This window comes from Dromiciops gliroides, chromosome 2 (assembly GCF_019393635.1).
Source record: "Dromiciops gliroides isolate mDroGli1 chromosome 2, mDroGli1.pri, whole genome shotgun sequence".
NCBI lineage: Eukaryota > Metazoa > Chordata > Mammalia > Microbiotheria > Microbiotheriidae > Dromiciops > Dromiciops gliroides.
Genome location: NC_057862.1, coordinates 390,033,674 through 390,056,671, shown reverse-complemented (window position 1 = coordinate 390,056,671; position 22,998 = coordinate 390,033,674). Strand labels below are relative to the sequence as shown.

The 22,998-nt window shown below is 36.2% G+C and overlaps 1 protein-coding gene across 17 annotated transcripts in view; it reads right to left on the bottom strand.

Annotated features, from left to right (window-relative positions):
* FNBP1 (formin binding protein 1) overlaps nucleotides 1-22,998 on the bottom strand; it is a 182,910-nt gene that overhangs the window by 134,041 nt on the left and 25,871 nt on the right. The window lies entirely within an intron of this gene.

Genomic DNA, 22,998 nt, shown 5'->3' with positions numbered 1-22,998 from the left:
CTGAGTTCAAATCCAGCCTCAGACACTTGACACTTACTAGCTGTGTGACCCTGCACAAGTCACTTAACCCTCATTGCCCCTCCAAAAAAACAAACAAACAGAAACTAGTCACCTCTTCCTTATCTTGCTCACAACTAGGACATTCACCCTCCTCTAAGTTAGCCCTTAAAACAATGAGTTCAATTTCTCCACCTATCACTCTGATCTTGTTATTCTCTCTTTGAGATAATTAAAAAGTCACTTGATATAAGGGTTTATCTTGTCCTTCTAGGCTTTTATAATCCTAGGATATTTAGGTTCAAACATCCAGGAGAGAGCTTCCATTACAATTTAGTTACTAGAGTTGTATAGCATACCATTTTTCACACAAAGTCAATATGAGGGTGCATGTACCACTCTTATTTCTCCACAGTACCAGCTAGCAAGACATGGAGTCAGAAAGACCCGAGTTCAAATTCAACCTGAGCAAGTCACTTATTTTCTGTCTACCTCAGTTTCACTACCTTCCAGGGTGGTTGTAGAGACAAGATAATACTGATAAAGTACTGTGCAAACATTAAAGCTCTATGCAAACCCTAACTATCATTATCATTAGTACTAGATTGGAAACTCCAATTAGTCTCCCCTCCCGGAGTTTTTGTGCTGCTACCCTGTCCAGATTCTCATCCTACCTGTTAGTTGTCAGTCTCCTTTGCTGAATCCATCTTTCTCCCCATGCATGGGCATACCCTAGGGCTCTGTCCTGGACCCTTTTTGCTCTTTATGCCTCCATCAACTCCCATAAACTCAACTATAATCTTAATTAAGATGACTTCTAAAATCTACATACTCAACCCTCAAGCCTCTCCTGAGGCCCAGTTTTGCATCTCCAGCTGCTTATCAGGGATTTCCGCTTAGATATCTCCCAAGCATCTCAAACTGAACACTGAAACAGAATTCACTATCATTTCCCCCTAAACCCACCCCTTCTCTTAATTTACCTATTTCTAGAAATCAAAGTTATCTATTGTCATATGAAAAATGCTATAAATCACTATTGATTAGAGAGATGCAAATTAAAACAACTCTGAGGTACCACCTGACACCTATCAGATTGGCTAATATGACAAAATAGGAAAATAATAAATGTTGGAGAAGCTGTGGAAAAATTGGAACACTAATGCATTGTTGGTGGAGCTGTGAACTGATCCAACCATTCTGGAAAGCAATTTGGAATTATGCCCTAAGGGCTATAAAGCTATAAGGACCCACATGTACAAAAATATTTATAGCTGCTCTTTTTGTGGTGGCAAGGAATTGGAAATTATGGGGCTGTCCATCAATTGGGGAATGGCTAAACAAGTTGTGGTATATGAATGTAATGGAATTCTATTGTGCTGTAAGAAACAATGAGCAGAATGAGTTCAGAGAAACCTGGAAGGACTTGCATGAACTGATGAGTGAGATGAGCAGAACCAGAACATTGTACACAGTATCATCAGCATTATGTGTTGATCAACTGTGATAGATTAGATTCTTCTCATCAATGCAATGATACAACAAAATTCCAAAGGACTCATGATAGAAAAGGCTCTCCAAATCCAGAAAAAATATGTAAGCTGATTGAACCATACTATTTCTTTTGTTTTGGTACTGTTGTTTTTCTTTTTTGAGGTTTCCTTTTTGCTCTGATTCTTCTCTTATAACATGACTAATGCAGAAATATGTTTAATGTTATAATATATATATATAACCTATATCAGATTACCTGCTGTGGGGGGGGGGGTGGGAGGGGAGGGAGGGAGAAAATTTGAAATTGGAACTCATAAAAACATGTTGAAAACTATCTGTACATGTAACTGGAAAATAATAAAATACTTTTATTTTTTTTTAAATTACCTATTTCTATCATGGGAACCACCATCCTTCCAGTCACCCATGTTCTTAATCTAGGAATCATTTTCATGGCTTCATGTTTATTCATCCCTCTATATCCAGTTGCCAAGTATTGTTGAATAAACATCCACAAAATCTCACACATCCACCCCCATCTGTCTATTCACATCACAGTAACCTAGTATAGGATCTTATCAGCTCTAGCCCGAACTATTGTTATAGCATCTAAATTGTCTCCTACCATCCAAGCTGTCTTCTCTGCAATCCATCCTCCAAAGAACTATCGAATTGAATTCCTAAAGCACAAGAATAACCTAACCTCCCTGCTTAAAAGTCCTTTAGTATCTGGCTCCAGTCTTTCATTCCAATCTGATTACACATCATTTCTCATCTCATGTTCTACATTCCCCTACTTATTCCCCATACCTCCCTCCCTCTCTCTCCACTCCCCCAGCCCCACATTAGACTGTCTCCCATGCCTAAAATTCTCCTTCACCTCTGTCTCACAGAATTCGTAGCCCCTTTCAAAGGTCAATGCCAGTTCCTTCAATGATTTTTCCTGATTTTTCCCAGTAGTTGTAACATCCCATTCTCATTGTTATGTACTTATTTTATAAAAATTCTTGCTATTGTTTACTTATCTGTGTATTATTACAACCCCTAGTAGAATATAAGATCCTTGAGGACAAGGCACTGTCTTATTTTTGGTTTTGCATTCCAGCATCTAGCATTGTGCCTGGAACTTTATGGGTTTTTAAATATTGTTGATTAAATGTTTTACCAATAATAAAAGTTCTCCATCCATGACAGTGGGATCAAGTACACATAACTACCTCCTGTTGTTGTCAGAAAATGTGGGATTTCTCTGTATTTCTAGCATGTGTTTGACTTCAACGGCTAGTCACATGAAGTCAATTCAATGTGCTAGACTATTTTTATCTAGGTTGATTCAAAGTAACACATTTAACAGGATTTGAATTTTTAAAATAAATAAATCTAGCAGCAATTTCAAAGCAAACACATGCCATTTGGTTGTAGCTTTCAAACAGTTGTAAAATATTTCCAGTTTTACTTCATTTTAACTTTGTGAGCTCCCATTTCATACACCAGCTGTTAAAAACATAATGCAAAAAACCCCAACAAACCCACCACAAAAAAATTGCCCTGCCAGCCCAGCATTATTACAAGTTTATTTTAGGCAAAAGCAAATACTAGCACACATTAACACAATCCTTGAAAACTCAAAACAAACCATGGAATACAAATGATCATGCATTCAGCACACAAAGGATTTAATTGTGAGGGAGGGTTAACAAATTTAGATTGTAACAATAATATAATGTAAGCCACAGTAGGGAAGTGTCTCACTCTTCTGAAATCAAACAAGATAAGAAACTTCTTCAAAGATCTTCAAAAATGTAAGGCATTATGATTACTGGAAACCTTTGGACAAATTATAGTTGAGTGCAACTATTTGCTAGCTGGTAGGGTAAAGATTACTAATTTAATTCAGCAGACTAGAAAATATTTTTAATTAATTAGGCAATCAGCTTATTCCTCTCTGCCCCTCCCCCCCAAACAAATTCAATAGATTTTTGACATTTGCAAGATATGGTTGAAGCATATGTATCATCTATTTTCAAGTATTCAAAGATAGGATTTTCTAATAATAATTTCATACTTATATAGCATTTTGCCATTTACCTCACTACAAGCAGGGTTTCAGAGTAGGACAGAACCTACAACACTTATTTTGCAAATGAGGAAAATAAATTAGAGATTTAAGTAACTCTTACAGTTAAGCAGATTTTTAAACCCAGGTCTTCTGAGTCCAAATCCAGCATCATTTCCCAGGACACATGTGCTCTTTTGTTTGCTCCTTTCTATTGCTCATATTTGGCCTAGTTCTTTTTTAATGTCAAATGGTAGGTAGCAAAAGGCCTTGAAACTCATTGTTGCTTTATAACACCCCTGGTATATACTTAGTATAGTGCCTAGGCACAATGTCTCATATATAATATAACAAATGTTTATTGTTTAATTAAATAGGAAAAAAAGCTTAAAATGAGATGCGAATTATCAGTCACTTTATCTGTTCTATATATAAATACTTAACTTGTATGTACATATAAATATATACACACATACATATAATGCATATATTTAACTTCTACAACAGTCAACTAAAGTAAAAAATGGGAGAAGAGAGTAGAGAGAAGTGTTGATTGAGAGATTTTTTAAAAGGGCCCATAAGGGGCAGCTAGGTGGCACAGTGGATAAAGCACCAGCCCTGGAGTCAGGAGGACCTGAGTTCAAATGTGACCTCAGACACTTGACACTTATTAGTTGTGTGACCCTGGGCAAGTGACTTAACCGTCATAGGGGCCATACATCTTTGGATAGAGTTTGAAAAAAAATTCACTAATCCTAGAATCCTAGAAACTTAGATGCAGAGCTGAAAGGGCCCTAAGAGGTCTGTCAGGCAATCAACAAACATTTATTATCACCTAGTCCAACCTACTCAAAACTTGACCTTAAGGAAGTTAAGCGCCCTGTCCAAAGTCACACAAGTAGTTTTAGAAGTAGATTTTTAACCAAAAACTTTTAAAATTGAGTGAAATTGAGACTTCTAGCTAGTCACTGTTAAATCCAGAATTCCTAAGTATCTGTACAAGACCTTAAAAGTTTTACAATATTTGCAATTTACTGAAACCTAAGACACAAATACTGAAATTATTCTATGAACTTCAGGTAACATAGAATTGGAATGAGACTAGACAAGAGAGAATAAGAAATAATGGAATTCAGTAACTCAGTGTTCAAAAAGATGAAACACATAAATTACCTAGCCAAAAATGAACTATTTGTTAAGAACTGCCAAGAAAAGTAGAAAGAACTCTGACAGAAATTAGGCTTAGACCAACATCTCAAACCATATTCCATAGTAAATTCAAAACCGATATAAGACCTGAATACTAAAGATAATAAAAAACTTTTAAAAAACCCCAGATCTTATACTTCTCACATTGATGGGCAAGATATGAATTTATAAACCCAACAAGAAAGAAATGATTACAAAAGATCATTAAAAAGCTTTTGTACAAACAAAATTAATGCATCTAAGATAAGGGAAATTGTTGCCTGGAAGGAAAAAAATCTTTCTTTTTTCCTGAATGAGGACTTTGTATCCAAAATATATAGATAACTAACAGAAATATATGACCAAAAATTCTCTAATATATAAGTGAACAAAAAGCACGTGAACAAAAAATTTTCAAAAGACTTTATCAAAATTACTAATAATCGGGGCGGCTAGGTGACACAGTGGATAGAGCACTGGGCCCTGGAGTCAGGCATACCTGAGTTCAAATCCGGCCTCAGACACTTGACACTTACTAGCTGTGTGACCCTGGGCAAGTCACTTAACCCCAACTGCCTCACCCCCCCCAAAAAAAATTACTAATAATCACCCTGGAGGTAATTGACAAAAAGAAAGGTTCCATATATACCACAATATTTATGACACTTTTTGTGGTAGCAAAGAACTGGAAACAAAGTAAATATCCATTAATTGAGGATTGGCTAAATAAAATGTGATATTGAACATTTATGCTATAATAAATTATGAACACAATATTTATAGGAAAGCATTGAAAGACATATGTGAACTCATACAAAACATAACATAACCAAGAAAAGGTATACCATGACCATAACAATATTAATTAAAATAACCACCACCATAAAATATGAAAAATTAATGTTAGGAATTACAAAAATTATAAAGCTTGGCCCCAAAGAAGAAATATGAGAAGATACTTCCCCCCACTGTTTTACAAAGATATGGGAATGGAGGACCATGGGTGCCAAACACTGCCTATAATGTCAGATTTTTCTCAAAGCATTAAACTGATTTTGTTGGATTTCCCCCCCTTCTCCTTTCTTAAAAAAAAAAAAGCTTTTATATATAAAAGGGATAATTCATTAGGAGAAGGGATATGAGAAAATGTGGGTGACATTAAGACCTGTCAAAAACCTATTTTTTAAAAAAGATATTCAACCAAAGCTATCTATTCCCATATGAAAAAATGCTCTAAATCTCTAATGATTGGAGAGATGCAAATTAAAACAACTCTGAGGTACCACCTGACACCTATCAGATTGGCTAAAATGACAAAAAAGGAAGATAATAAATGTTGGAGAAGCTGTGGGAAAATTGGAACACTAATGCATTGTTGGTGGAGCTGTGAACTGATCCAACCATTCTGGAGAGCAATTTGGAATTATGCCCAAAGGGAGATAAAGCTGTGCATACCCTTTGACCCAGCAATTCCACTTTTAGGTCTTTTTCCCAAAGAAATCATGGAAGGGGGAAAGGGACCCACATGTACAAAAATATTTATAGCTGCTCTTTACGTGGTAGCAAGGAATTGGAAGTTGAGGGGGTGCCCATCAATTGGGGAATGGCTGGACAAGTTGTGGTATATGAATACAATGGAATACTATTGTGCTGTAAGAAATGATGAGCAGGAGGAGTTCAGAGAAACCTGGAGGGTCTTACGTGAGCTGATGATGAGTGAGATGAGCAGAACCAGAAGAACATTGTACACAGTATCATCAACATTGAGTGTTGACCTACTGTGATGGACTATATTCTTCTCACCAATGCAATGGTACAGAAGAGTTCCAGGGAAGTCATGATGGAAGAGGATCTCCAAATCCAAGAAAAAAAAAAAGAACTGTGGAGTATAGATGCTGATTGAACCATACTATTTCTTTTGTTTTGGGTGCTGTTGGTTTTTTTTTTCTATTTTGAGGTTTTGAATCACTGCTCTGATTTTTTCTCTTGTAACAGGATTAATGCAGAAATAGGATTAATGTTATTATGTGTATATATATATATATATATGTGTGTATATATATATATCTATATATATATAGATATAACCTATATCAGATTACCTGCTGTCTAGGGGAGGGGGGAGGGAGGGGAGGGAGGGAGAAAAATCTGAAATTGTAAAGCTTGTATAAACAAAAGTTGAGAACTATCTTTACATGTAACGGAAAAAATAAAATACCTTATATGTAAAAAAAAAAAAGATATTCAAACAAAAAAAAAAGACAAAAAGCCTTTATGAAGCACTTATGTGCTAAGCACCAGAAATATAAATATAGAAAAGCAAGACAACTCCTTTCAAAGAGCTCACATTCTAACAGGGCAGAGAATACATAAGGGAACTTTCAGTTGCCAAGTCAGATGACAGTAGCTCTTTGGACATAGTAGCAAAGCAGATGGTAATACATCTTCTTTAAAATCACTTCCACTTATGACATATCCATTTCTGATACTGAATCCTTCAAAAGTGCCAAGAATATTGGTGGTGAGACCTTTCATTTCCCAATCTCAAAAAGCTAGTCAGTTGTTAGGTCAACTCTCCACAAAGTTTATTCCCAAGTATATGTGTGGAATGTGATAAAGGGTACAAAGTGGGGGGCTGGCCTTAGAAAAGAGAACAGCCACTTCTTCATCAGAGACTGAAGTAAAAGCAAAAAAGTGGGGAATGATGTCAAAGTGTTTTAAAATAGAGTGGAAGCTGGGAGTTAAAGGCTAATGATCTCTCTTTCCTTAGTAAAATATTAAGTAGAGGGCAGCTAGGTGGTGCAGTGGATAAAGCACAGGCCCTGGATTCAGGAGGACCTGAGTTCAAATCTGGCCTCAGATACTTGACACTTACTAGCTGTGTGACCCTGGGCAAGTCACTTAACCCCAACTGCCTCACCAAAACAAACAAACAAAAAACCCCCACCATTATGCAAGGAGGTAGGGAAGCAGGTGATATGAGAGTCTAAAGAGAGAAACGAAAGAATGGTTGGAATATCTTCTATAAAGAATATGAGAGAACTAATTAGTATGACTTTTAAGGTTTTGAACTTGAGTAACTGAAAGGAGGGTAAAGTCCTTAGCAAAAATAGGGAAGTTTAGAAGAATTTAACTCGTGGTAGATGAGTTACAAGGAGAAAGATTATTAGTTGTATTTGAGGCATGTTCATAATGAAACGCCTGTGAAATATGCAGTTTCAAATGTCCAATAGGCAGTTGATGTGAAATAGGAACTCAGTAAAGAAACCAGGAATATAGGACTGTGTATCATCATCATAGAGATGAATAGTAATTCATTGAATGCTCATTTTAAATAAGATTGTTACTGCCTACTAACTAGAGGACAAGGGTTCACATTCTGCCTTTGATACCTATGTGACCCTGGACAAGTCACATGCACTTTTCTTTTTTTTTCTTTTTTGGTGAGGCAATTGGGGTTGTGACTTGCCCAGGGTCACACAGCTAGTAAGTGTCAAGTGTCTGAGGCCGGATTTGAACTCAGGTCCTCCTGAATCCAGGGTCGGTGCTCTATCCACTGTGCCACCTAGCTGCCCGCACATGCACTTTTCATCTTCAAAATGAGGTTGTTAGAAGGCCTCTGATGTTCCTTCCAGAACTAAATCCTATGATATTATATAAGAAGTTGGTGACATTGTAATCTTGCTATTTAGTGAATGATTGGCAGCCAAATTGATAATAGAATTTCTTCATACCTAGAATTTCTATCTTTTGAAAACTAATAACAAGATCTTTCAAGAAGTCATCCTTGGATGACATCCCACTGAAATACAAAGTTCAAGCACTGACTATATAATACCAACATAAACTGTTCTGACTAGATACTTTTAATTGAATAGACAAAATAAATCATACTTGGTACCATGTACACAATCTTATTTTAAAAGTAAATCAATTGGGGGCAGCTAGATGGCGCAGTGGTTAAAGCACTGGCCCTGAATTCAGGAGTACCTGAGTTCAAATCTGGCCTCAGACACTTGACACTTACTAGCTGTGTGACCCTGGGCAAGTCACGTAACCCCCATTGCCTGCAAAAAAACAAAAAAAAACAAAAACAAAAAAAGTAAATCAATTGAGGATAATGGAAATCACATGATCAACAAGAAGGGAGGATTAGATATTTTTTCCAATTCCCTTGACCTCTCAAATGTCTTCAAAATAAGTTATACATCAGAGATAAAGCAATTTCAGCTGTTTCCATGGTCTAGAACATCAAGAACCCAATGAGGTAAAACACCAATGAACTAAGACAATGACTCCTAACCCATAATGTACATATTTAGTACCACTTCCCCAAAGAACTACCACACTGTAGCAGCAGGGTTGCACAAGTGACCCACAAACATGCAACAGAATAACTCCATATCCTGCCCCAACCCCTTACTACTCTGATAACCAGAAGTCTATTCAGGATGTCACAGTAGAATACAGCAAAATAGAGCTATGCCACAAGAGAACTCAGAATGAGAGAACCAAGAAACAAGAAGAACTGAGGCAGTATACCTATGAGTAAGACATCACAAAGTTTTCGAGAAAGAGCCCAGCACCAAGCTGGGGCCAGTTTTGTACCCTCATAAGTCACTTGGGGTAGAAAACAAGACGATGAACAATGAATTTTCCAATTTAGGAGGAGGCTGAGCCCACTTTGAGGTCTACTTCCTAGGAAACTTCCAGCAAAGGGAATGGAGTGAGACGTGAGCAATAGGGAAAAAACCCTGAAATTAACAAAGATTTCAGGAAAATTAAATTTCAAAGCTCTTGAGTATAAGCAGTGCATAAACAAACAGAAGGTAATAATTAATAACAAGGGACTATGGTGTTCGGATCAGGAAAAAAGAGTTCAGACATCTCTGAATAAATATTTTAAGACAAAAGAAAATTAATCAAAGTAAAGCAAAGGACCCTGTGGATTCTCAAAAGGACCACAACAGGATGTTGTGGAATGGTTTAAAGGAGAAATAAGAATTTTGAAAGCAAAATGGATGGCTGTACAGCAGAAATAATTGTCAAAATAGAAAAACTTGAAACTAAGGTGGCAAGCCTCACCAAAGAAACAAAAAAGTATAACCGACTGGCATTGAAAATACACAGAAGTGGGCAGCTAGATGGCGCAGTGGTTAAGCACCGGCCCTGGATTCAGGAGTACCTGAGTTCAAATCCGGCCTCAGACACTTGACACTTACTAGCTGTGTGACCGTGGGCAAGTCACTTTACCCCCATTGCCTGCAAAAAAAAAAAAAAAGAAAAGAAAATACACAGAAGTGAAGGACAATCTAGAAGAAAATAAGTAAAAAGCAGTAAGATTAAAAGAAAGAATAATCTCAATATAAGAAAGACAGGACATGTAGAAACAATCTAAGGATCATAGGTCCCCCAAAAGAACACTGGCTAAAAACTAATTAATTGACTAATTGCTATTGGTGGAGAGATGGGAAAGTTAGAGAAAGTTGTCCTGAAAAAAACAGAGAAGTAGGATTATATATCAACAAATATTCATTCACCATTGTGCTTACACAGGAAAACACACACACACACACATACACAAATAGTGAATTTTGCTTTCGTATTTATAAAAATCAATAAGCACCATTTCAAAATAGGTCACTCATTCAGTGCTGCTCCATCTGTAACCAAAACCTGCTGAATAAATTTGAATTTGGCAAAAAATTACTTTTCCCCTAAAATAATTGTACTCCCACTGATTTTTAAAGAATTTGTTGCTAGTTAAATAGAAAACTTTAGATTTTCCATGTGGGAATCTACACAAATTACAACTAAGCATTATAAACATAGTATCAATTTGATCTTTACAGAATATACACACTTGAATATATTACAGGATTAAAAAGAAAATACCCAGTCTGAATATAACAGTTAGGCCCAATTAAAACTGTTGCTAGGATCTGCATTTCAGGCAACACAACTATGTTTCAATCACATTTCTTCTTAGTGTGAATATTAAAGGAGAACTTATTCTTAGCAGACAAAAGTCCTGCATGAAATTAAACAGCAGCACCTCTAAATATCAGAAAATGACCTATGTTCAAATTTATAAAATCACCTATATGTGTATACTTTCATTGCATTATGCAATCAATCTTTAACCCTCATGTTTTGGGCATCCTCTTTCTATTCCATCGTGCTAAATTGTTGTTTACTAAATGTTGCATATATTTTAGAGAGATTATCTATAACAACATTCAAAGTATATTTTCACATCAATGTAAAAGTGGAGAGCTTTAGATAAGGACTCAATGGAGCTATTAAATGAGGCAAAAATTACAATAAAATTACTAACACCACTATTAAATTAATATGCAAAACTAATTCATCAGATTCACCAGTCTTATTCAAATAGTAAGTTCTCATGTATTTGCAGATTCAAAGGATTGGTTGAGTCTAAGGAACTGCTGCTAGCTTTTCATGTAGCAGTGAACTTTACTCCAACTGAGACAAAAAAAAAATAATAAAAAAGACAACTTTCTCTGCATTAAAAAAAATCAATTCTGCATTTCTATTTGAACATATGTATACATACATAATATTGTACTTTTAACTTTTGTGTATATAGATATGTGCACATTTGGACAAGCACACACCCCTACCTTGGGGGGGAGAGGAGGACAAAGGCATGGCTTCTCCCAAAAACTATTGTTTTGCAAAGCCAACATGTTGGCTTCTTACTGACTTCAATGACAATAGTTTTTGATAATTTTTTCACCGATCTGTAATTTTAGCAGCATAGGTTCTCCCACCAGTGGTACACACTGCAGCCTATCCACTACCTCATTCTGTGTAACTCTTATACATGTCTTCTTACAAATTAACCACCAGAAGGTCCACTTGACATGCTGAGGGCTGGCCTCTAGATGATTTGACTTTGCACAGAAACCAATGGAACACTGACCATCAGTTATATCATTCACTACATGACCAGGCTACTCTCTTTTCTGGTCATCCATATCTCTTTAACCCTATTTTCTCATCTCACATCTCTCAATCTTTAGCAAACTGGGTTCTAACTTCATCATCCAATTAATTGCTCTCTCGAGAATTGCCAATGAGCAATTGCCAATGAGCAATTGCCATATCCATACAGACCTATGTGTTCTTCAGTGAACATGTCACTCTACCCCCTGTGTCCTTCCTTGCCTTTCTACTGATTGTCCTCCATACCTGGAATGCACTGCCCCCTAACTTCCACCTAAGCTTCCATGGTATCTTCAAGACTTAGTTGCACCCTCCGTGGGAAGCTTTTACCAGTCAGCTCCCTGCTAGTGCCTTCTCTTGGAACTCACCTTCCATTTATGCTTTATATTATCTTGTATGCACGCGATTATTTGCACATTGTCTCACCCATTTTGAATGTGAGATGCTTGAGGGCAAGGACCGTATTTTTGCCTTTCTTTCCATCCCCCATGCTTAGCATAGTGCCTGGTACATAGAAAGAATTTAATAAGTACTTGTTGAATGACACTGCCACTTAATGGTACTGCTGTTTTATGTATTACTTGATAGTAATAATCAGAATGTCAATGAACAAAATTATCTTTGTTGTTATATCATTCAAAGAATCTTGTATAAATTTCTCACATGTGTGGGAGACACCTTATTAGGGGAGAATTTTTTATACTTTCATTAAAATAACCCTTTTCTATGGTAATACAGCGCAGTAAAATGATTTTTTGCATATTATTTCTATTTTCAAATAATTCTAATATGAGTAACATAAAATTCAAATAGCTTAAAGTTTTATTTTTTAAATAATGAAGTTATGCTAAATTGGTTAAATTCCACCATACTTTTACTTGATTTAACTTCATTGAAAACTGTCAAAACTATTGAATGCTCACTGTTAAAAAAAAATAAAATAACCAGTGTTTGCACCAACTTGTTTCTTCCACACAGTACTTAAAATAACATTAGCAAAGTTGATCTAAAAGTATTAAATACTTATTTCAGTTATGTATTTAGAATTTTTAACAACTTTTTTAATGGGGAATTGATCTATACAAAATACCTTGGGGGGGGTTTTGGTCAAGGCCTATGATTTCAATGTTATGGTGAATTCTGAACTCTAACAATGCAAAAAGGGCAACTATTGCTTAGTCATACATAACAGATAAAGAGCCTTGGGCAGAATCAGAAGGACAAGGATTCTTCAAGTCCAGTTTCAGATGCTTGTACTAGTAGTATGACCCAAGATAAGACACTTGAGGACTCTTTAAGTGAATACTTGATTAGCTAATAATTCTTTGTCTTTAATTTAATGGTAAGTGTACTTTAAAAATATAATCTGAGGGGCAGCTAGGTGGCACAGTGGATAGAGCACCGGCCCTGGATTCAGGAGGACCTGAGTTCAAATCTGGCCTCAGACACTTAACACTTACTAGCTGTGTGACCCTGGGCAAGTCACTTAACCCCATTTGCCCAGTCAAAAAAAAATAGAAGAAAAATATAATTTGAGGTAAAATTTTAGCACATTTTTATAGATGTAAATATATCAGAGCTTTCAATTATACTTGGAAGACTTATAGAAGACATACCAGGAGTTCAAAATTGATTGTTTTAATCAACTTTTATTATAATTTTTTTTTCATTTCCTAAGAAAGGATTTTTAAAAATGAATAAGCAAGGGGGCAGCTAGGTGGCAGCTAGGTAGCGCAGTAGATAAAGCACTGGCCTTGGATTCAGGAGGACCTAAATTCAAATCCAGCCTCAGGGGCAGCTAGGTAGCGCAGTAGATAAAGCACTAGCCTTGGATTCAGGAAGACCTAAATTCAAATCCAGCCTCAGCCGGATTTGAACTCAGGTACTCCTGAATCCAGGGCTGGTGCTTTATCCACTGTGCCACCTAGCTGTCCCCTCGAATAAATTTTCCTAAAGCAAAGATCTAAACATGAAAACTCCCAACTAGCTGCCCCCCCCCAACTGGTGCATTTTTTAAGATTAAATCTAGAATTAGAGATTTTTTTGAACTAAGACTACATCAGGGGCAGCTAGGTGGCGTAGTGGATAAAGCACCAGCCCTGGATTCAGGAGGACCTGAGTTCAAATCAGGCCTCAGACACTTGACACTTACTAGCTGTGTGACCTTGGGCAAGTCATTTAACCCCCATAACCCCGCCAAAAAAAAAAAAAAAAGACTACAATCAGTGCCTTCAAATTATATAACTAAAAGGAAGACTCACTTTTCACTGGACACTTGGCATTCTTTCAACTTTAATGAAACAGTATATGAATGTTGCTAAGAAACTCAACTATTTTCAATAGTTGGAAAGATCTCAATACTGTCCTTTTGGTGAATACCTCCAAATTTCTCACTAGCTTTCTGTTCAAATACTAATTCTGAAGTGAATATTTTCAGTATCTCAGCACAACTGCTTTGTCACACTTGTTAAAAATAAACATCATAATTAATGAAATTGCATTGAGGACCTCAATTAACTGAAACCTTATAAAGCAGCATAGGTCTACTAACCAATAACTTAAAGTTGGCCTTAAAATAAATCATGATCAAGGAAATAAGTAGTAACTTACAACCCACTGAAGTATTAATCTACATCTTATGGCAACTGCTATTAAGATCAACAATGAAACAATACATAACTAGTTATCCCTTCTATATCACAACTTTCCCCATCATGGTTTCAATATATTGTGGATCAGCAGAAGAAATTAAATAGGAATTTAGGGGGAGTTTTGTGGAAGCCACAGGTAACACAGAAAAAGTTTGGAAACTCAGAAAAGCATGCAATATATTTATACTATTGTATAATATCAACACCCCATAAAAGATAAAAATAATTCAGATTTCTCTGATACAAAAGGAGGGCCAAACATTTTTACACTGATTTTCCAAATTGTGGGAATGCCACACCCCTAACCCACACCAAGTGGAAAATAACTGTAGTAAATTATATTAACTACTAATAAAATCAAAATTTCTAAAAGATCCACAAATCATCATTCATAATGAGGCTCATATTATCAAAGCAAAATTTATTCTATCCTTTCCATATTTGACAGTTTCATTCTACTTTTTAATGTCACCCTGGGCCTTGGTACAAGCAGCAACATTCTGACATCCCCTATACAGAACTGTAACTTTTTATTACTGGTTATAATGAAATGTAATTACACTATTACATGGTCCATACTATAAAGCCCAATGAAACTTTGTTCTATTCATCCTTCCCCAAACCCTGCTATCTTCAATCTATCTCCTCTGCCTACAAACATGCTGGGGTTCCCCCTAGCCAAAAAACATCCCCCTAATTCTGCTATCCCTCTCAAGTTATATACCCTTTATCTTCTCTTCCTTTACTAACTCAATACATTTCATACTTATGCCATTTAAAAGAAAGATTCATTTCATGTACCTACATTTAGCTATAGTCCAAATTCCTAAATAGAGTCACACCCTAGACATACAATCTATGGTACTGAGTTCTTAGTAACTTAAATAGCATCATTAAGTACATTCCTTATGTGTCACATCCTGGATTGCTGAACTGTTAACGAATCTTTTTACCATTATTAACATTTCTCTTAGCTCCTACCCTTTGGGAACTATATACAAAGTTTCAATTAAAAGCAAGTATCCATTTAGCTCAGGTAAATCTGAACCACAAAAACGACATCTGTTAACTGAGGTTAATACCAACCAGTACACTGATAATATATTATTTCAGTGTCCATTGCATTCTGAGTTCAGATTATCTGAGTTTTTCTTCGAGATTTCAAAAATAAAAGCAATGGGAGTATGGGAGATTATTAAAATGCATTTATTTTGTGAGGCAATTTATAAGTGTATTCTTTAACCAAAAAAGCACCATAGAATTTTAGGGGTTGAAAGGACCCTGATGATTATCCAAGTCAACCCTCATATTTTATAGAAGAGGAAACCAATACCCAGTTCTAAAGTATCCCTGAGAAAAAGAAAATTGTATTAAAAATAGTCAAATCTAGATGGCGCAGTGGATAGAGCACCTGCCCTGGAGTCAGGAGGACCTGAGTTTAAATCCGGCCTCAGACACTTAACACTTACTAGCTGTGTGACCCTGGGCAAGTCACTTAACCTCAATTGCCTCACTAAAAAATTTAAAAAAGTTAAAAAAATTTTTTTTAAATAGTCAAATCTAAAAACAAAAAGAAAGATCTTAAATAAGAAAGCTAGGAAGGGCAGATGATATGGATCACATGATCAACAAGAAAGAGAACTATTTTCTTTACTCTCCATGACCTCTGAAACCTTTCCAGAACATAAATTATAGACCAATAGATAAAACAACTTCAGCTGTCTGCATGGTCCAGGACACCTGGAATCCAAAAGAAGGTTTAAAAACACAAAACCTAATTAAAAAAGAAAACCAAAGAACTGATGCCTACCCTACACTCATTCAGCTTGCCCGCCCCCACTACCTAACCACACTACTGGCAGACGAGCTGCACTAGCCTACCCAAGGCCACACTACATACCAGAAACAAAACCCAACCTTGAATCCCAATTCCAGTGCTGTAGAGAACCAGGCACCAAGCTGCAGAAGATTGCTGGGTATACCACAGCCAGCAATGTTCTATGCTGCAAAACAGCTCTGCAGGAGAACAGAGGGACAGAGGGAAAATGGCAGGCTTGAAACAGAGCAGAACACCATGTTACTTTGCCCCCTCCTCCTAGAGCCTTGGAGACCCAAAGTATATAAATAACCCAGTAGCACCAGCATGGTCATGGCCAATGCCAGAACAAAGAATTAAGGAACAGAAGAAGAAAAGTGTGTGTGTGTAAGTGTACACATGCACTTTTGCATGAGCTTATGTGTTGGATGCAGGGAACCGTGTAACATCCCACTAAGCCAGAAGAGCAAAGTCCAAGGGGGGGGGGGCAGTATTCTGTTCCCTCAAAAGTCACTTAGGGCAGAAACCTAGGCTGGTGAATCATGAAATGCCCATGGTAGGAGAGGGCTGAGACCCTTTGAGATCCAGCCTCCAGGGAAACCATCATCAGCGGGGAGGGAGTCAGAAAGTAAATAATAAAGGAAAACAAGGGGTGGTTGCATAGAAAGAGACTGAAATTACGGAAAACTCAAAGACTTTGAACATAAGTAAATATAGCAATAGGGAAAACATTAACAGCAGAAAGAAATATAGCCTACAGATCTAATAAATTCAGTCATCCATAAATAAACACTGCAAAACAAAAGAAAAAAATCCAACACTTGAGAGAGGACCCTGTGAAATATGAGGAACCATAACAAACTGTTTCTGATTGGTTCAAAATAGAAGAATTATGAGAGTAGAATTTATAGCCTGCACAGAAGAAATAATGGACAGAATAAAAAAGCTGGAATCTGCAAAGACAAGTCTCATCAAAGAAACAACAGTCAATGTTTGAGTGGTTGTGGAATGACAGGAACATACATCATTGATAGAGCCTTGAAATGGTACAAACATTCTGAAAAACAATTTGGAATTATGCAAATAAAGGGACTAAATATCCATACTCTTTGAGCCATAGTCTCCATTACTGGGCTTATTATGTCTAAAGGCAGCCATTGATAAAAAGAAAGTCCTCATATACAGCAAAATATTTATAGCAGTACTTTTTATGATAGTAAAGAATTGGAACAAAGTAGATTCCATCATTTGAGGAATAGCTAAATAAATTGTGGTACATTATTGTAATGGAATATTATTGTGCTATAAGAAGCAATGTGTTGGGGCAGCTAGATGGCGCAGTGGATGGAGCACCGGCCCTGGAGTCAGGAGGACCTGAGTTCAAATCCGGCCTCAGACACTTAACTAGCTGTGTGACCCTGGGCAAGTCACTTAGCCCCAATTGCCTCACTAAAAAAAAATAATAAAAATAAAAATAAAAAGAAGCAATGTGTGCTAAATACAAAAAATTATGGACTTTCATAAAATGATGCAGAATGGAGTAAACAGAACCATGAAAATAGAAAGAGCAGAACCAAGAGAACACTGTGCACAGTGACAGCAATATTGTTTGATGAAGAACTGTGAATGACTTCACTATTCTCAACAATACAATGATCCAAGACAATCCCAAAGGACTATTGAAATATTCTATCCACCTCCAAAGAAAAAACTGATATTGATGGAACATAGACTGAAGCATGCTATTTTTCACTTTCTTTCATTTTTTTCTTTTATTCAAGTTTTCTTCTACAAAATTAACATGGTAGGGGGCAGCTAGGTAGCACAGTGGATAAAGCACTGGCCCTGGATTCAGGAGTACCTGAGTTCAAATCTGACCTCAGACACTTGACACTTACTAGCTGTGTGACCCTGGGCAAGTCACTTAACCCCCCACTGCCCCGCAAAAAAAAAACAAAAACAAAAACAAAATTAATATGGTAATGTTTTACATAATCATACATTATAACCCATATCTGATTACTTGCCACCTCAGGGAGGGAGGAGGGAAGGGAGAGGAGGCATAAAAATTGGAGCCCAAAACTATAAATAAAAATGCTTATTACTTTAAAATAAAATAAAATGAAATATATACAAAACTAAAACAATGTAAATGGAAAGAACTGCCATATACTCCCCCCGAAAAAATTCAAAAGTGAATATAATAAAATTCCAAAGATGAAGCATAATTCAAATGAAGAGATATGAGAGGACACTCTTAACACATCTTTTCATGGAGTTGGGGGGTCCATAGGGTATTACACATTGCACATGACTTTTCAATATACTGATTAGTTGCACTGATTTTTCTCTCTTTTTAAGAAATACTAGTGGGGCGACTAGGTGGCAGAGTGGATAGAGCACCAGCCCTGGAGTCAGGAGTACCTGAGTTCAAATCTGGCCTCAGACACTTAACACTTACTACCTGTGTGACCCTGGGAAAGTCACTTAACCCCAATTGCCTCACTAAAAAAAAAAAAAAAAAAGACCCTGGGCAAGTCACTTAACCACCATTGCCCCACACACACAAAAAAAGAAATACTAGTTATTATATGGGATAGCTCTCTGAGGGGAGAGTGGGAGAGATACTAGAGATAAATACAATGATTTTTTTAAAAAACAGAAAACACCAATAAAAAACTTATTTAAAATGTTTTAAATAAGAAAACTAGGAAATAATTTCTATGAAAGGATCAAATACCATTCCCTCTATGTTTATTTATTCCATGTGACAGATATTCAGTGCAATAGTGCCAGAATTGTTTCTTTTTCCTCAAAAGCACCTAAAACTGGCAATATGATCTAAATTGCTAATTCTCTCTAAAAAGCCAAATATTCATCATGGCCATTCACTTGTATTTTCCAGTTGACAAAACATGTATGCTTCAACTAGACTTCTGGACTTTGATTTTTATTGGACTAGGATTTACATAAAATTTAAAACTTTATGCATAAATAAAACCAAACAGCTAAAATTAGAAGGGAGACAGATAACTAGGGGGAAAAAATTCTAAAGTAAGTTTCTCTGGTAAGGCTTTGGAAATGATCCAAATTTATAAGAACAAGAGTCATTTCCCAGTTGCTAAATGGGCAAAGGATATAAACAGGTATTCAGAGGAAGAAATCCACCTTGGAATAGCCACATGGAAAAATGCTCTTAATCACACATAATTAGAAAAATGCAAATTGAAGCAAACTCTGATTAGAATGGCAAAACTGGCAAAAAAAAAATTTTCAAATACTGGAGGAACCATGACACGTAAATGCATTACTGGTGGGGCTGCCAATTGGTCCAGCCATTCTGGAAAGCAATTTGGAACTGTACCCACAAAATTAATAGACTATGCATACCTTTTGACCTAACGATACCACTACAAGGTCTATGCACCAATAAGACCAAAAAGTAAAAGGACCCACATATACAAAAATATTTGTAGCAGCTTTTTTGTGATGTCAAAGAACTGGAGAACAGTTGAACAAATTATGGTGTATGAAAAAAATGGAATACTACCACTGATACAGAGTAAAGCAAGCAGAATCAGGAAAATAATTCACAAAACAACATTATAATGAAAAACTGAAAGATTTAAGAAATTTGGATCAAATTAAAGATCAAACAGCATTCCAGAAGATAGACTATGAAACATGATATCCATTTTCTGAGAGAGAAGTAATGGACTTATAGTGTGGATTGAGACATATATTTTCAAACATGGCAAATGTGGGAATTTCTTTTGCTTGATTATTGGTGTTGTATACAGGGGAGTTGCTTTTCTTTTTCCTTTTTTCCCTGATTGGGGATGGGGGGGAGGAGGAGAGGGAGGAAGTAAGAGAAAAAAGTCAATTTTTATTCATTTAAAAAGATAAAATTTAAAAAACAAATGAACAGGGGCAGCTAGGTGGTACAGTGGATAGAGCACTGGCCCTGGATTCAGGAGGACCTGAGTTCAAATCCAGCCTCAGACACTTAACACTTACTAGCTGTGTGACCCTGGGCAAGTCACTTAACCCCAATTGCCTCAATTAAAAAAAAAAGTTAAAAAAATATTGTGTTAAAAACGAATGAACAGAACAGAAGAATATTCAGAAGGAAATACACAGGCAGCATAGATTTGTTTGTTTGTTTGTTTTGTTTTTGTTGAGGCAATTGGGGTTAAGTGACTTGCCCAGGATCACACAGCTAGTGTGATGATGTACTTGTAATATTTACTATAATTCTAAGCCATACCCACAATATACATAGTCACAATGACATGTAAATGATATATGAATGTAAATGACTGATAATATTAGACATTATTACATAATCTTCTTTTAGCAAGTAAACACATTATCTTATACATGAATTCTCTATCTAGTATGACAGTAACAGATACTTAAAGTGATAAACAATTCATCAAAAAGAAATAAGACTCAATATTCAATATGTCCATTGGTAAATCAAGCAATAGGTTTTAAACATAATACCATAAACAGACTCATTAAACTCATGGTTCAAAACAAACAAACAAACAAACAAAACAAACAGTTTACCTGAAGAAGGAAAAGCTTGTTAAGGTTAAAGTATTTAAGGAGTCAGAATTTGGGGTATGCCACATTGTTTCAACTGGTTCCCCAATTCTCTGCATGTCAAAGTGGCAGGGGTTTCTGAATTGTCATTAGTTTTTCTAATGCTATCATAATGTTCTTTATGGTAGAAAATGTGGAGTTCTCTAGCATCAGTTTTGTCTGTGCCACTGATTTTCAATAGGGGCTGATTCAACTGATGAACTACCACATTCAGCTGATGATGTCTAGCAAATGCCACAATCATATCATTCCCTTCCCACTTTCCAAGTTGTTTCAATTCATTAACATATTCTTCAAAAGGAGAGTCATTCATTGTAAAAGACTCAAAATCAGTTCTATGGTTAAACATATAAGAAGCAGATTCTTGTCTGTGTCTGAGATGATTCCTACAGTGACCTTCTAGCTGATCTGCTAAGGCCCTAAAGAGGCAATTTCCATCTCCCAATACTTTACGAAGACTGAGTCCCAAAGCATTTAACTGATCAGTGGGACTATCAAATGGGAACTGCCTGTTGCTGTTGGATTCTCTTTGCTCTTTAACAGTTGCTATTGTTAGGGGTTTTTGCTCTTTAGCATTTTCACCAATTTTAATGGCAGTAGGAGTTGTCAATAATACCTGAAAAGGTCCCTCCCAAGCAGGCTGTGTTCCACTGGTTCTCTGAAAATTCTTTACATATATTTTGTCTCCTGGATTTAAATCATGCAAGGAAAAATCTAAAGGACCAGCATGGACCACAGCTCCTGCCTCATGGAGTTCATGTAGTCTAGTCTGTAATTCCTGTATATAGGAGGCAACAGAAGTATCACCTCCCACCAGTGATGTATAAACTGGGGAAAAAGTTTTAGCTTGGATAGGAGGGTGACCAAAAAGCATTTCATAAGGAGATATATGAAGTTCTCCTCTTGGTCTGCTGCGTAGATAGAATAATGCCAATGGTAGAACATCAGGCCTGATGTCTGTCTGAGGTCAGATCTGAACTCAGGTCCTCCTGACTCCAGGGCCGGTGCTCTATCCACTGTGCCACCTAGCGGGCCCAGCAGCATAGATTTTAAAGTAATATATAGAATGTTATGTGGTTTTTTTAAAGCAAGCAGTTTGAAATTGAGATTTATGGTTTCATATGAAATCTTTTTTCTGTTCTGCTGTGTATATAGGAATGTTCTTTTTTGAAGGGATATTTAATTCCAGGGAAAATATTAAAAAATTAAAGTATTCAATGGGTAAGCTACTTATCTACTCACATGTATAATATGAGAGTTGACTAGATTAACTATAAAGTCATTTCCATTATTGAAACTATGATTTATCAATCTGTATTAGTGAAGGGAATTTCCTCACCAAGAATTCTGCACAATGATTAAATCACAGATCTGAATAAAAGAAAACTAATGACATAGAATACATAGATGATGACCCACCAAAGGAGAATGAAGGAGGGTTACACAGATACTGTAGAGAGAGCCATGGGAGGAAAAATCATCTAGGACAAAACCTCTTAAACCGTGGGGGTGATTGAGAAAAATTTGGCAACAGTAAAAGGTTATGTATACCTATTTTATATAACTATATACCCGGGGTCGGTTGAAAATTTCTCAGGGGAAAAGAGGTCATTGGGTAGAAAAAGCTTAAGCCCTGATTTAGGAGGAAGGAGTGTTCAACAGTATCAAAAACTGTGAAGTAAAAAAGGACAAGAATAAAATAAGTCCACTGAATTTAGCAGTCAAACTGTTAACGACAGAAGAGAGGTTCCAGAGGGTACTACAGAACCACAGTAATCAAGAGCAATAGGACTAAGACTGATAGGAAAAGAAAAAAGAAGTGGTAGCTGGGAAAGATGATTTAAATAATAATAATAATAATAATAATAATAATAATAATGATAATAAACATTTTTATTCAAAGTTTTGAGTTCCAAATTCTATCCCTCCTTTCCTAACCCCCACCCCCCAGGCAGTAAGCAATCAGATATAGACTACACATGTACAATTATGTAAAACATTACCATAATGTTAAAAATTACCATTTTGTACAAGTAAACTTAAATGAAAAAAAAGGGAAAGAAAGTGAAAAATGGTCTGTGTTCAAAATTAGTTCTTTCTTTGGAGGTGGATAGTATGCTTTTATCATAAATCCTTTGGGATCGTCTTGGATCATTGTATTGCTAAGAATAGTTAAGTCATTCAAAGTTCAGGAAGGAGATTTTTACCTAGTTAGTCAA